Genomic DNA, 14,735 nt, shown 5'->3' with positions numbered 1-14,735 from the left:
AATGTAGGACTTATTATATTCCGAACATTTTATTTCATAAATGCCTATTTTTCTAATATCTTGACTTTGGATGACTATATTTCCTTTTGAATTTTTTTTATCTATAATTTGAAAATTATATATATATATATATATAAACATTCATAATTACTGAAAAATTACATTGTGGTAAGTAATCTTCCGGTTTTACTCACTTGTATAAACGTTGTCCATTCATATAATATAACAATCCGAGATAGTTGTCGATCTACTCTTCATAAACCCCGCTTGATGCTCACCTATCAACTCGTGTGAGTATTGTTCTAGACGGTTTAAAATAATTTTTGAGATAACTTTATATGGGATACTATCTGGGAGCAGTATCTCGGATAGTATCCCATATAAAGTTATCTCAAAAATTATTTTAAACCGTCTAGAACAATACTCACACGAGTTGATAGGTGAGCATCAAGCGGGGTTTATGAAGAGTAGATCGACAACTGACCAAATATTTATTTTAAAAGAAATAGTAGCCAATTATTGGGAGTTCAATAAAGAATTTTATGCCTTATTTATCGACTTTCAGAAGGCTTACGACAGCATAAGAAGGGACAAATTGTGGACACAGCTAAGAAAATTCGGCATACCGAATAAAATTATAGCCTTAATTAAAATGAGTATTTCAGGATCTAAATGTTCAGTTAGAATTGATGGCCACAACTGTAACACCTTTGAAGTAAACTCTGGTGTCAGACAAGGAGATGGGCTATCACCGATCCTAATTAATTTTGCCATTGAAGAAGCTCTACAGAAGGTAGCAGAGAAGAACATAGGAGTGAAAATAGGAACCAAAATAAACATCTTAGCCTTTTCAGATGATGTGGTTATAATCACAGAAAAACTAGAAGATCTGAAGGCCTTAACCGAAGTATTTATGAAAGAAACAGAAAAAGTAGGCCTAAAAACAAACGATTCAAAAACTAAGTACATGCACTTTTCAAGATACCTGGATAATACTGAAGAACCAATAGAAATTGATGGCCATACATTTGAAAAAGTCAACAGTTTTAAATACCTAGGAGTAATTATATCCAACCAAAATACTGATGAACTAGAAATCCAAAGCCGAATAAATTCAGCAAATAAATGTTTTCATGCTTGCAATAAATTACTTTCATCAAAATCTTTGTCCCGGAAAACAAAAATCAGGCTGTACAAAACAATAATTTGCCCAGTTCTCCTATATGGATCAGAAACCTGGAAATTAAATAAAAGAGATGAAAAGAAACTAATAGTATTCGAAAATAAAATTTTAAGGAAGATTTTTGGACCAATATTCGAGCTAGGAGAATGGAGAATAAGACACAATAGGGAATTAAGGCAACTGTATAATAGCACAGAAGTAATTGGAGAAATCAAGTGCCGAAGAATCAGATGGGCTGGTTATATATTAAGAAGAGATGAAGATTGTAGACTGGGAAGAGTTTTAAAGGGAAACACTACAGGAAGACGACCCCGGGGAAGACCTAAGCAGAGGTGGTGGAAGCAAGTGCAAGGAGATTTGGAGAGAATTGGGGCAACGGAGGATGATGCGAAAGACCGGTTAACTTGGCGAAGATTTGTTGGTGCGGCCAAATATCACCTCCGATATAAATGGCCCTGGGAGTAAGTAAGTAAGTAAGTAAGTATAATTTGAAATGCATTAATATTTTTTTATGTAGTTGATTTGCATATTTGAACGGTTCAAAGTTTGTTTTGTAGCCTTGTTAATTTTGGTAGTGAGTGGTATGCAAATGATTTTTTTTCTTTTTTCGAAGTTTTTTAAGAATAAATTTTAATACAATACTTTTATAAAAATAATTATATATTGTTGCATTCATATTTTATACATGTCTAAATTTTTTTTTTCGAAGAATGAAAAAAGATCTGTCCCAAATCCAGGTTTTGCAATGTCACCTACGGTAATACCTATTTCCCTATAGAGAAAAATTTTAAACTAATTATATCTACTACTTACAGAAACAAGTTACACTACAATGTAGTACCCAAATAGATTTAGTTTAGATTATAAAAGAAGATTTGGGTAAATTACTAAGCAAAGACTGCTCCCACAGTATACTCCGATATTCTCCGAGCAAAGCTTGGTCCCTGGGTAATTATCTAATAAGGGTAACAAATACTTTACGACATACAATTGTACGTTTACTGTAGGTTATTTGAACCAGCGTGCAGTGTATTATAGAATCTCACCCCACATTTTACGATTTACTCTGTGTTTCTGTGCGGGTGATGAACGGCCGCGGATAAGTCACACAGACATTTAACTTTCCGCCCTGTTAACTGTCGGCGTTTCAGCGGCAGCAATTACTGTAATTTACAAATACGTTTACTCTACATTAAACATATTCAAATATTACTAATACATAAAAACACATTAAGTTACTTCCTAGCGAATCTTCTACAATCCTTGATGTGCTTTAACATTTCACATGACTACAGAGTATACACGATCAAACGTTTGATGTAAACTCCTTTCTCAGAGAACAATTCATCTCATATTTTAAAATATGGAATATGGCAAATATTACTTCTTCAGAGTTAACTGTAGTATTTCAGGATTGCTGTAACTAAAGGTTAATTAATAAAGTAACTGCTCTGTGTTAAGCCGCTTTGCTAGGGCAGAGTAAAATCCGTTCAGCTTTCTGTTAAATCGTCTCGATAATCCCTGGCAATCACGTGATAAGTCCCACACTCACAGTGTTCGTGTTAATAAGCTGATCTCTCGGATTTCAGTAATTGGCGTTTGAGACAACTAGGAATTGGAAGCTCTTTGATGTAAGCAGAGGCTTTGCTGGAAGTGACATTATTGACGACTGCGTTCCAAGGTACGTTTTTTTATGGTTTATTCTTACGATTATGTTTCGATATTAGTTTCCTTTTTTTATGGATTATTAATACGATTTTGTTTATATTTTGATACACGCACTTCAGTTTCACTTCATAGACATAGTACAATATAAAAACTGGCTTTAATGAATGTACTTAATTGATTTGTTGTATTATACTTAATATACTTCTATCTTGTGGCAAGGTATTTAAGTATATTTATTAGGTACTTTTGATTTATAACTATGAGTCAAAGAGTATTAGCGATCTGTTTGTAGACTTCTATGTCTATGTCAGTAGTTCATAGCGACATAGATGTATTATTGAGCGAAGCTCTTATACGTCGGCTCTTATGCATTTCGTAATACGCAATCTCCTCCTAGAGGGCTGAAGCAATCTTTTTCAAATTTTGCATAGTGATAAAGATCATACCGGTTTGTGTTTACATCTATATGGCGTTAACATATTCCCATAGGAATCCACCCCATGAGCTCTCAAAGTTTCAATGTAATCCTTATAGAAACAGTTTTTGACACAAAAACAAAGGCATAAGATCAGCTGTTGACTTTAAGGAATTATTGTAACTGTTATCACAGGTATTAGAACAGAAACGGTGATGATCATAAACGTGACGTCACTAGCTCGAACCAATAATAACACGTAAGGTGTTAAGGCCCAATTGATATATAATCAACCCAATACAGTGTAGTGCAGTATTAATTGGATGTCAATTATACCATTACGTGGCAAAGTTTTGTATGAAGATTCCAAAATAAGCGTAAACTTGCTACGTGTTACTTGGATGAAATACAAAACATATCTCCAGTAACTTCAAAATCTCCAAAGGCTTTGAGAAACTTCATTGATACCTTATCTGAAAATAAAGGTGCTTTAAAAACACTAGGCCTACCTGTTGAGCAATGGAGCTTTCTCTTGCTTCACAGTGTTGTTTGCAAAATCGATCATAAGATGCGCACTGATTTTGAACTTAAACATTCTGATATTGAATTGCCTACTTTTAACCAATTTTTTAGTTTTCTAGATGAACAGTGTAAAGCTCTTGAAACTGTTCAAACTTCTGTGACAGAAGTTTCTACAAATAAACCGTATAAGCAATACACTAATAATAAGCCTTATTTTCATCAAAGAGCCTGTGTATCTAATCTCAATGCAGTAAAGTACTTATTTTGCAAGGAAGCTCACACAATTTATAAATGTGAACGTTTTGGACACAAAACACAAAACACAAAATGCTTGTTTTAATTGTTTACGGACCTCGCATAAACTAAATGAGTGTACTTAAAAAACTAGCTGTTTTAAATGTGGATCAAGACACAACAGTTTACTACAAAAAGATGATATTGGCCTAACCAACAAGGCTCAGGTTAGGGTAAGGCAGAATAATAAAGTAGGTCCTAATTAAAGTAGTGTCCCTTGCATACATGCAGCAGTGTTAGGTCTTCTTTAGTTTTGTTAGGAACTGCTTTAATTCATATAAAGGATAGATCATGTCAATTCCAACCAGTTAGAACTTTGATTGATTCTGGATCCCAGACTTCCTTTATAACTGAAGACTATTGTCAGCGCCTGTGCCTTCCTCGAAAGAAATTCAATGAATTTCTTCAATTCTGGTATTGCAGAATCTACTGTTTTATCTACTAAAGGAGTTGTATCGTGCACTCTGAAACCTCGTTTTGATTCTGAAATTCGCCTTCAGACTAATGCTGTGATTCTGAAGAAAATTGCATTTCAAATTTTACAGCATTACAATAGATCATCTCACATTTTTCTTCTTCAGGGTTAACTGATGCATGGGCTGGGATTTCTTCTAATTCCCAAAATCGTTTAAGTTGATCATCTAAAGAATGTTCAATAGTTACAAAATTGGAAACAATAGATGAAACCTGTTCATATGGCTGTATTTTGCCGTTAAAATCTATTGGACCCATCAAGATATATCCGAAACTACTTTGGTAAGGAACGGGGTAACCTTTGGGAGCAGGCATCCGCCCGCCATCTATTACCTCAGGGTACAAGTCTGCACCCAACAAAAATTCAATTTTTGCTGGTACGTCAAAAGTAGGATCTGCAAGTTCTAAATGTTTGTCTTTGATACATTCTGGAAGGGAGGTAGAAGGCATTTGAAATGCAATTTTCTTCAGAATCACAGCATTAGTCTGAAGGCGAATTTCAGAATCAAAACGAGGTTTCAGAGTGCACGATACAACTCCTTTAGTAGATAAAACAGTAGATTCTGCAATACCAGAATTGAAGAAATTCATTGAATTTCTTTCGAGGAAGGCACAGGCGCTGACAATAGTCTTCAGTTATAAAGGAAGTCTGAGATCCAGAATCAATCAAAGTTCTAACTGGTTGGAATTGACATGATCTATCCTTTATATGAACATGTCTTTACGTTTCATGTTGATGTACAGTCCTTAAATTGTTCACCCTTTACTAAAAGAGGTGTGTTGTCCTGTCTGTCAAAAATATTTGACCCTCTAGGCTATGTGAGTCCTGTTATATTTTGGGCTAAACATCTAATGCAACAGTTGAGGACTTTAGGTACAGGTTGGGATGATCTATTGCCTCCTTCGTTACAAGAATCATGGAGAGATTTTGTACTTCAACTTCCTGAACTGGAAAACCTATCATTGCCTCGTTACTTGCATCATTCTTCATCTTTCTGTGAGCTTCATGGTTTTTGTGATGCATCAGGAAATGGCAATTGTGGAGTTGTGTTTCTCAGCTCTAAAACAGAACATGGTGATAAACATCCTCAACTGATTATGGCAAAAACAAAGGTTTCGCCCTTGAAAAGAGTCTCAGTTCCAAAATTAGAGCTTTGTGGTGCTCATTTGTTGAGCAAAATGTTGGAAATGTTGAGAAAATTTTTAAGTAATCACTTTGAACTCATAAAAATATATTGCTGGTGTGATTCTCTAACTGTAATATCTTTGGATAAATATGTCTCCTCATCTTTTGAAAACATTTGTAGCCAATAGAGTTACTGAAATTCAAGAAATTAGTTCTCCATCTGAGTATGTATGGAAATATGTTTGCTCTGCTGAAAATCCTGCTGACTGTGGTTCAAGAGGTATGTTACCGAAACAGATCTTAACACATCCTTTATGGCATGGTCCATCGTGGCTTTCTCAAGATGAGAATGAATGGCCTAAACAGCCCATCCCAGAATCAGTTAAGACCCACCTACCAGAATATTAAACACTCTATTGGTCTTTTACCTTTGCAAGTTCCCTTAATACAACTGAGACCAAATCTTTTGAATTTATTGGACGATTCTCCTCACTTACTAGACTACAACGCATTAGAGCATGGTGTATTCGTTTCATTAAAAATTGTCGCTTGTCTAAGTCAAATAGGACAAGTGGTAATCTTACTTTGCATGAACTAAACGATTCATTGTTTAGATTTGTTAAACAAACACAAGAAACACTTCTTCAAGGATGAAATACAACTTTTGAAAAAGGGTGAACATTGTAAGTCTAAACTAAGAAAACTTGATCCTTTCCTAGATGATACAGGCATTTTGAGAGTTGGTGGCAGGATTCGGCAACCATCTCTTCCTCATGTGAGAAAACATCCTCCCATACTCCCTAAATGTTGTCATCTCACTGTCTTGACAATACAGCATTATCATCAGATACATTTACATTCAGGGCCTCAAGTTACTCAGTCAGTAATTCAACGTTCCTTTTGGATCTTGTCTGCACGTCGAGCAATTCGTCAAGAAATACACAAGTGCCTCAAATGCTTCAAGTTCAGACAATCTTTGTCTACACCATTTATGTCGGACTTGCCAGCAGTCAGATTACAACAGAATAGAGCTTTCATCAACTGTGCAGTTGATTTTGCTGGCCCATTTACTACAAAATCAGACAAACGTAGAAAACCTCAGCTATTGAAATCGTATCTGTGTTCATTTATTTGCCTTGCAACGAGAGCAGTACACTTGGAAGTTGCTTCTGGACTCAGTACAGATAGTTTTTTAGCTGCGTTTTACCGATTTGTCGCTAGAAGAGGCATGTGTGTATCAATCACTAGTGACAGAGTAACACTAACTTCATTGGTGCCAATAGCCAACTGAATGAATATCACAGATTATTAACAAGTGAACCTAGTGCTTCAAAAATATTTAATTTACTGGCCAACAAAGGCGTTAAGTGGCAATTCAACCCTCCATCATCTCCGCACTTTGGTGGCATATGGGAAGCCAACATCAAATCAGCAAAATCTCATATTAAGAAAGTCATTGGAGAGCAGATTTTACTTATGAAGAACTGACTACTCTTTTTGCTCAAATTGAAGCTGTTATGAATTCCCGTCCTCTTTGCGCTTTATCTTAAGACCCAAATGAACTAACTGCTCTCACTCCAGGCCATTTCCTTATTGGAGACGTTCTTACTTGTATTCCTGAACCAGATCTACAAACACTCAATCTGAACCGACTTTCTCGCTGGCAAATGATTCAGAAAGCGCAGAAACATTTTTGGAATAGATGGTATCATGAATACATCCATACATTACAACAACGCCAGAAGTGGAATGACAGGAGTTCAAAATCAATTGAAAAGGGAGACCTCGTACTCATCAAGGAAGACAATTTGCCTCCTCTACGTTGGATTTTGGGCAGAGTAACAGATCTCCATCCAGGAAAAGACGGGGTGACCAGAGTGGTCACTCTTAGAACCTCTTCGGGACCCTGCACTCGTCCTGTAGTGAAGCTGTGTCCACTACCTCCGTCATAATTGGTTTCTTTACCTATTTTTCTATTTTTATTTTATGTTCTTTTTCAATTGCTCCTTAATCACATAGTTTTGTAAATGTTCCGTATTGAAAAGAAAATGTTTCTTTTGGCGGGCGGTATGTTAAGGACCAATTGATATATAATCAACCCAATACAGTGTAGTGCAGTCATTATATACTGTACAAACAAAATAGAAACATATGTTATAAAAATAAATAAAAACAATGATAAAAGAATAATATTGTAGAATGAAGAACAGAATTGAAGTGAGTATTTTTCTAAAATGTACAAAAACAAAACTTAAATAAATCAGTTTATCAAAAACATAAGGTTTAGAAAATTTTTGACATTTAAATTTTAATAATAATAGAAACATGTTTGCTTTCGGTCTAGTGACGTCATTTTTTATGATAAATACACTTTCTGTGTTAATTTTCTTGCTGTCAATCGTCTTATTATTTATTATTTAAGTACGTGATTAATTCTCGGTTTCATTTTTAACATGATTAAATATTTGTTACCTACAGAACAAGTTAATTATTAGGTGTATTTGACTAAGTGTTTCATTAGATTTATCTTGCAAACTAAATATTGTTATGGCTGTAGACAAAACAGTAAGTGGTTTTAAATGAGATTGTAAACACTACGGAATCAACCTATAGTGACGTCAGTGTTCTCGTATTACCACCAACTAGTTGTCCTGCTTCTAATGTTAATAACTAAACAATTCACACAGCACTAAGATTGAATATACAACATTTTAATGAACTACACAGAGGGGAAATGAATCTTGAGATTTTCTTCAAAAATGTCCGTGTCGCAATTTGTAATAAAATATCTGTGTGGGCAGAAGCTACATGCAATGATCGACAAACGCTTTACGTCAAGCGAAACCTGACGACCAAGATGAAGTATTTGGTGGTCTTATTGTATACCTCTTTGGTGATTTGGATCAGTTACTACCAGTGGAAGATCGAGCATTATTCATACTATCTGATCATTCAAATCAGTGGTATACACATAGACGTTTTGTATACGAACACATTCAAAAGATGTTTCAACTAAAAACTGAAATTTGCGTCAATCCGATGAATCATTAGAAGTCATTTTCGTAATGATCTTACTAATATTGCTCATGGAACGATAACAGAGGAAGATTATAGATTCTTTTCTTTACGACTCGTATAAAAAAAATACCTATAAAATAGTCGAATTTCTCAATGTTGTTCGTATCATGGCAAGAAAACAAGACGTGCTAACGTGGCTACTGACAACCTTGACGAATTGGCTTGGCTGCAAAGTCCTGTAGCATTCATTCGTGACATAAACACGAATTTGAGCTTGTCAGAAACAAGGCTTTGGGCTTTTTGTAATACGTCTTTCAATAGCTACAAAGGAAGTATCGATGAATGTAAATCTCTTGAAAACATCCCCACTTTAGCCAAAGGATGTTGAGTCATGTTACGCCACAACTTGTGGACCGATGCAGGATTAGTCAATGGTGCTGTTGGCACCGACCACGATATTTTATACGAAAGTGAAGAATTCTATGGCATTTGAAAAAGCAGCTTTTATGTTTATTGGTTGAATTTATAGATGACCCAACATTATGCCATACGGTGGTATCAAATGTCCCTATTGTAACTAAATTTGTAAAACTTGGCATTAAGTGTACCTGAAAGTAAATTCCATTGACACATGCCTATTCTCTCACAATTCTCAAATTCCAAGGCATGACCCTGGACCAAGCATTTGTTGATATTGGATCAAGAGAATTCAGTTCTGGGTTGAAGTATTGCAGTGAGCCGCGTCCGAACGAAAGATGGACTATTTTTCGACCCAGAATTTTCAAAAGAACATCTGATGAGCATTAACAAAAACCTTGCCTGAAAAAGAAACTAGTCGAAGATCAATGTTTAGTATCAATGGTATAAAGATTTTTTAGTTTGAGTTAGACTTTTAACAGTCGTTGAAATTAATTTATCTAATCAATACACTTCATATTGTATTAAATTCATGTTTAATTGTTTAACACAATATATATATTGAGTTAATTGTTGAATACAATATATATTGAGTTAATTGTTTGGTTAGGTTTTTTCAATTTTGGAGGTCTTAGATGTAAGGGGTCTTAGATATATTCTTTCTTGTTTTCATTTGTATACTTATCATCACATAAAGTTAAACTGTTATGCAGTTATCAGTAAGCAAAATGGGTAGAAGCCGAAACTGTTTGGATTAATGTTATCACTAACTGAAACTGTACTGCCCTGTTTGAGAATTGTTAATATACCGCCCCAGAGGTTTTAATCTTAAAAAAATTCAGGTCTAAAAAAAGCCATATAAACACATCTTAGTGTTTTTGACAAATTGTTTCTCTTCACCGCAATATATTTTGTAACTATTTTAATCACTCTAACAGTTTTCTCTACAAAATTTTTTCTCTATTTGAAATTTTAGTTAAAAATAATTTTGAAGCTTGATGGTGAGGGTCAATGGCAATATAATACCCTGATGACTCCGCTCGATTTTTTGGACGCGACTGTGAACGCCACCTAGTTTATAACTCGTTGAGAAGGACTGTGCAACTGAAAGAACGTTTTCAAGGAACGTTTTGTGACCATACAATATCCGTAAAATGCAAAAAAAATTTGCTTTATGTTCAAAACATATTCCTTAATGTGAAATGCACGGATGTTGCCTAAGTTACCCGACCCCCTCGACAACACACTCCTTCACATGATGATATTGTTGTGTCAGACATTTCACTGTTTCGAATTCTTGACATAAACTGAATTAATTAAGGAACAATGAACGTTGAATTGTAATAAGTTATTTCCCTGAAAATCTCTTAAAAACATTAAACAAATCGCTGAAAGGTTATTATATTTCTAAGCATTGGTAATTTAATCTCATAAACTTTTCATGTTTTTTATCTAAAGCATATTTTTTTGGTAATTCTAAATTATGCTCATTGCCTCATTATTATTTGCGTTTTTTGCAAATTTCCTATATAGGGAAAAAGCCTTTACCATAGGTCTCATGGTAGACCTGGATCCGGGACCTATTTACTGTTTATATTTGAGGTCATATATATTCACATATTTGTCCGTTAGCACAATAACTCGAGCAAAATTATCAGACTTAGATGAAATTTGGTACAAAAGTGTGAACTTACATATATTTACACGAGTTCACATACCAGCATAAACGGACTATGATAACGTGGGTTTATGGGGAGTTTTATGGAGTAAAAATGGGTTTTCTCATTTTGACCCTAAAAACATTAAGTTTTGCAATTTCTCACCTAACCCTTTTGTACAGCTCAAAAACAAATAATATTATTCTATAATATACAGTACAAGCGTTGTTATGCACCAAATTATTGTAGAGAATAAGTAAACCGTTGTAATTTGCTTGTTTATCAATAAATTTTAATAAAATTTTGAAATTTTATCTGTTTCATACAAAACTATTTCGACATTTAACATAAAAAACACCCAATTAACTTCCCTGTATCAGCACCTTTAATGCTCGTTAAAATAATGTTGTTTAAATAGGGAATAAATGTGAAATTTTTAAGGAGATATGTAATTGAAGATACAAACAGGCAAATAGAAATTCGCTTAGTCTGCAGGTTTTGTGTGGCGGGGGAATTTGTATATTGAATGAATCATATTTAAGTTCATATACAATTTTAATTTTTAACCTAGTCTAAATACCATGGCTAAACTAAACTACAAAAAATATTGTTTTAGTATTTTATTTATTTATTTATTTTATTTCGTATTTACAATCTTTAAAATTTAGTATAGACAAATCTGCTTTAGTATAGACAAAGCTCAAGCTAGAAAATTACATAGAATTACAACAGGATTATTATATAATTAAGAATTATCATAGAACGGAATTATCAGAGAATTATTATAGAATTACGACATAGAAAACGTGTTTATAGTTAGAGCAACATGAAACAATGCCCACAACAGTTCTTCAAACACCGCAAACCCACCAACACCAAAAATAAAATCCAAACAGAAAATGCATACTTATATATTTTTTTTATCAGATTTGTAATAATACGAGCTTTAGTAATGTAAAAATATAATTACGGTATTCAATTTTATCTAATCTTTTATGTATGGAAGTATTGGTTTTGCTCAGTAAATAGCCTATAGTGTTCAAAAGCTTAAATAGACTACGAAAAACAACAACCTGATCTTTTTAATTAACAACGCTGTAATAACATTCATTGTACACTCATCGTAAAAACTCATCTTCGCCGTAAAATATGAAACTTTATGTATCGGTCTCGTATAAATTCAACATACCAAACATGTGTGTAAAAAATACCAATGATTTAGTATTAATTCCGAATACGGTTGCAATTTAAGAATATCTTTATCTATCTTCTATATTATTAATACGCTACATGAAACTTTGTAAACAATAAGGATTTTTTGTTTTAAGCTTTAATCCCGCATATTATATACCAAAATATTCGTCTAGGTGTATAGATCTTCAAACTGACCTTTCATTTTTGAAACAGCCCCTTGTAATCTGTCCTAGTGGCTTTTAAAGTTCCCATGATATCCTTATGAAGACCATATTTGTTAAAATTGAGCTCAGCTTAATAATCTTATAGCTGTTAATATTTTAGTTGTAAGTAAACTTGTACTACAAATAATATTTACTATGTAAAAAGCAAAACATTAATTCTATAACCACTTATTTTAGATTGTATAATTTACCCGGGCAAAGCCGGGATTTGCTGCTAGTTAGAACTAAAATAGGTCTACTACTATATTAATCGTGTTGAATGTTATAGAGGCTTACAGTTGATCCCCATCCACCCACTTGATTATAGATCAACATTTGCTTGCTTCGAGGAATATGGTTTATTTATTCAGTTTTGCATTATTTTACAGTTCCTAAAAATAGTGCAGACAAATAATAGCGAATCTTTGAAACAATCTAAGTATGCATGATGAGTCCATCAGTTAAGTTAACCATTCTACTGATCAAAGCAGCCCAACCATATTTACACACTTCATTTGAAATTCCATCCCCTTAGCGTTTAAATGTTTTTCATTGTAAATTACAACACAATAATCATTGTACAAAACATGCAACTCTTACTTATTTTATACATTATTTTAATATTATATTTTTGACAAACTGTTATTGTGTTCCAGAGACAAAACCAATTTGAACAGCAGTAAATTAACCAATTTCAATAATACGAAAACATTTTAACAAATACCTCCATCACCCATAATCGTCTCTTAAACGTTTGGTTTCCACGCAATTTCCTCCCCTCTTCACAGTAATGCTTCTATAAGTGTTGCCGACAATATAACTGTCGTATTTGAGGAAGGAAATAACATTTATATGAAATAAGGTATACTTAACAGTAATCTGCTTAATACTATAATTTAGTACCGTGGTGATCTGTGATTGTAATTTAATTTCCTTTTTGAAATAAATAACTTGGTTAAGAGTAAATTGCTATTATTGATATTTGTTAAATATAATTATTAGTAATTTAAATGGATGTAATTGTAATTATACTAAAATACAATATACCTTTAATTCGATGTGGTTTATTAAAATTGTGTGTGATTGATCTTTAGTGTAAAAAGGAAAAGCTTTAATAGAACTTAATTAGTATATATTCAAACCTTACTATAATGTAGAATACATTTTAAAATGTTTCAACTTGATCCGAGCATCTGAATCAAACGATCTGTAGTTATAAGGTTTTACCTTTACAAGATTTTTTTGGCTTAATATTGTATGGGGAAAACATAAACTATTAAAAATGATCTTAAAATAAATTAATTGTTAGGTAAGTTAATTTACTTTTTTCAATGAAAACACAATACTAAAACATGAAAAAGAAGCATGATAAATGGAAACATAAAAAATAAAAAACATCCCTCATGGGACTATTTATTAAGCTGTTAACTAAATGGGGGTTTTCTTTCAACTAACACTCGTGATGATATTAGTTTTATAACTATGTTCAAAGCATCGTCTTCTAATCTTCATTAGTTTTAATCGCCAACGAAATAAAATAATATATAAACTAATAGTATAAGCCCAAAAAATAGCTACATGGAGTGGTATGTGATAAAATAGTTTATTAAACGATTTAAAAATTATAAAATTTTCTCATACAAGATGTAAAAGTTCAGCAAAAGTAGCGAATAACACTAATATTATTGAGAGCTGGGATCTTCTAAAAGAAGAACATTTTTTGGTGTTTCGTGTTTAAACCATGAAAATTGATTCGGTGTTTTTCTTTTTTAAAAACGTAAACAAACTATTATGACTATAAAATGTGTATCTACAAATAGTTTACTGCTTATATTAACTATCCAGTTGCAAGTAAAGTAACGTAGCTTTGCGAAACTATGGACAAATGAGCACTTAGTGTTTGGCGACAGAAGAGGGTGGCAGCGTGTATATCTCATCCACACAATAACTCACCTCTGGCTACTCACACTGTTGTACAAATGACATCGAACAACACAAACTACTACAACAAACCTGCCTTTGAAAATTCATAATAACACTCCATTTAAGAAATCTACCCATTGTATTCACAAGACTTAAGTACATACCTCTGAAATCACAATTTTTTTTTTAAAACCTTCTACTTTTAATTAAGGTTATACGATATGAACATGTGATTTCCTAAAATGAACTAAACTTTCTACCCATCCTAATACTGCTGAAAAGCCACAGTATCATTTGGAATCACACTACAATATGCACGTATAAGTACTCATTTATGCATGTTTAAAACTACATACAGTGTTGGACATTTGTAACGAATAATATTACAAAACAAATCACTTTAATTATTTCAGTTTTTTTTTCTTTACTTTAAAGTAACTTTATTTCTCTGATAAGCACTTTTAGGTTAAAGTAAACTAAACGCCGCGATATCCAATCCAGCTTATTTCCCTATCGACTGTAACACAGAGAACGTAGTCTTATCGCGTGATTGGTGGGGATTATCTGGTCGATTTAACACAAGTTGAACGGATTTTCTACTTCCATCGGCAAAGCGGATTAGCATCGTGTTGTATCTTTG

This window comes from Macrosteles quadrilineatus, unplaced genomic scaffold, assembly GCF_028750875.1.
Source record: "Macrosteles quadrilineatus isolate MER2022 unplaced genomic scaffold, UCM_ALF_1.0 Scaffold_2__2_contigs__length_208266976, whole genome shotgun sequence".
Classification (NCBI taxonomy): Eukaryota; Metazoa; Arthropoda; class Insecta; order Hemiptera; family Cicadellidae; genus Macrosteles; species Macrosteles quadrilineatus.
The sequence above is the reverse complement of the archived record's forward strand: the minus strand, read 5'-3'. Positions refer to the sequence as shown.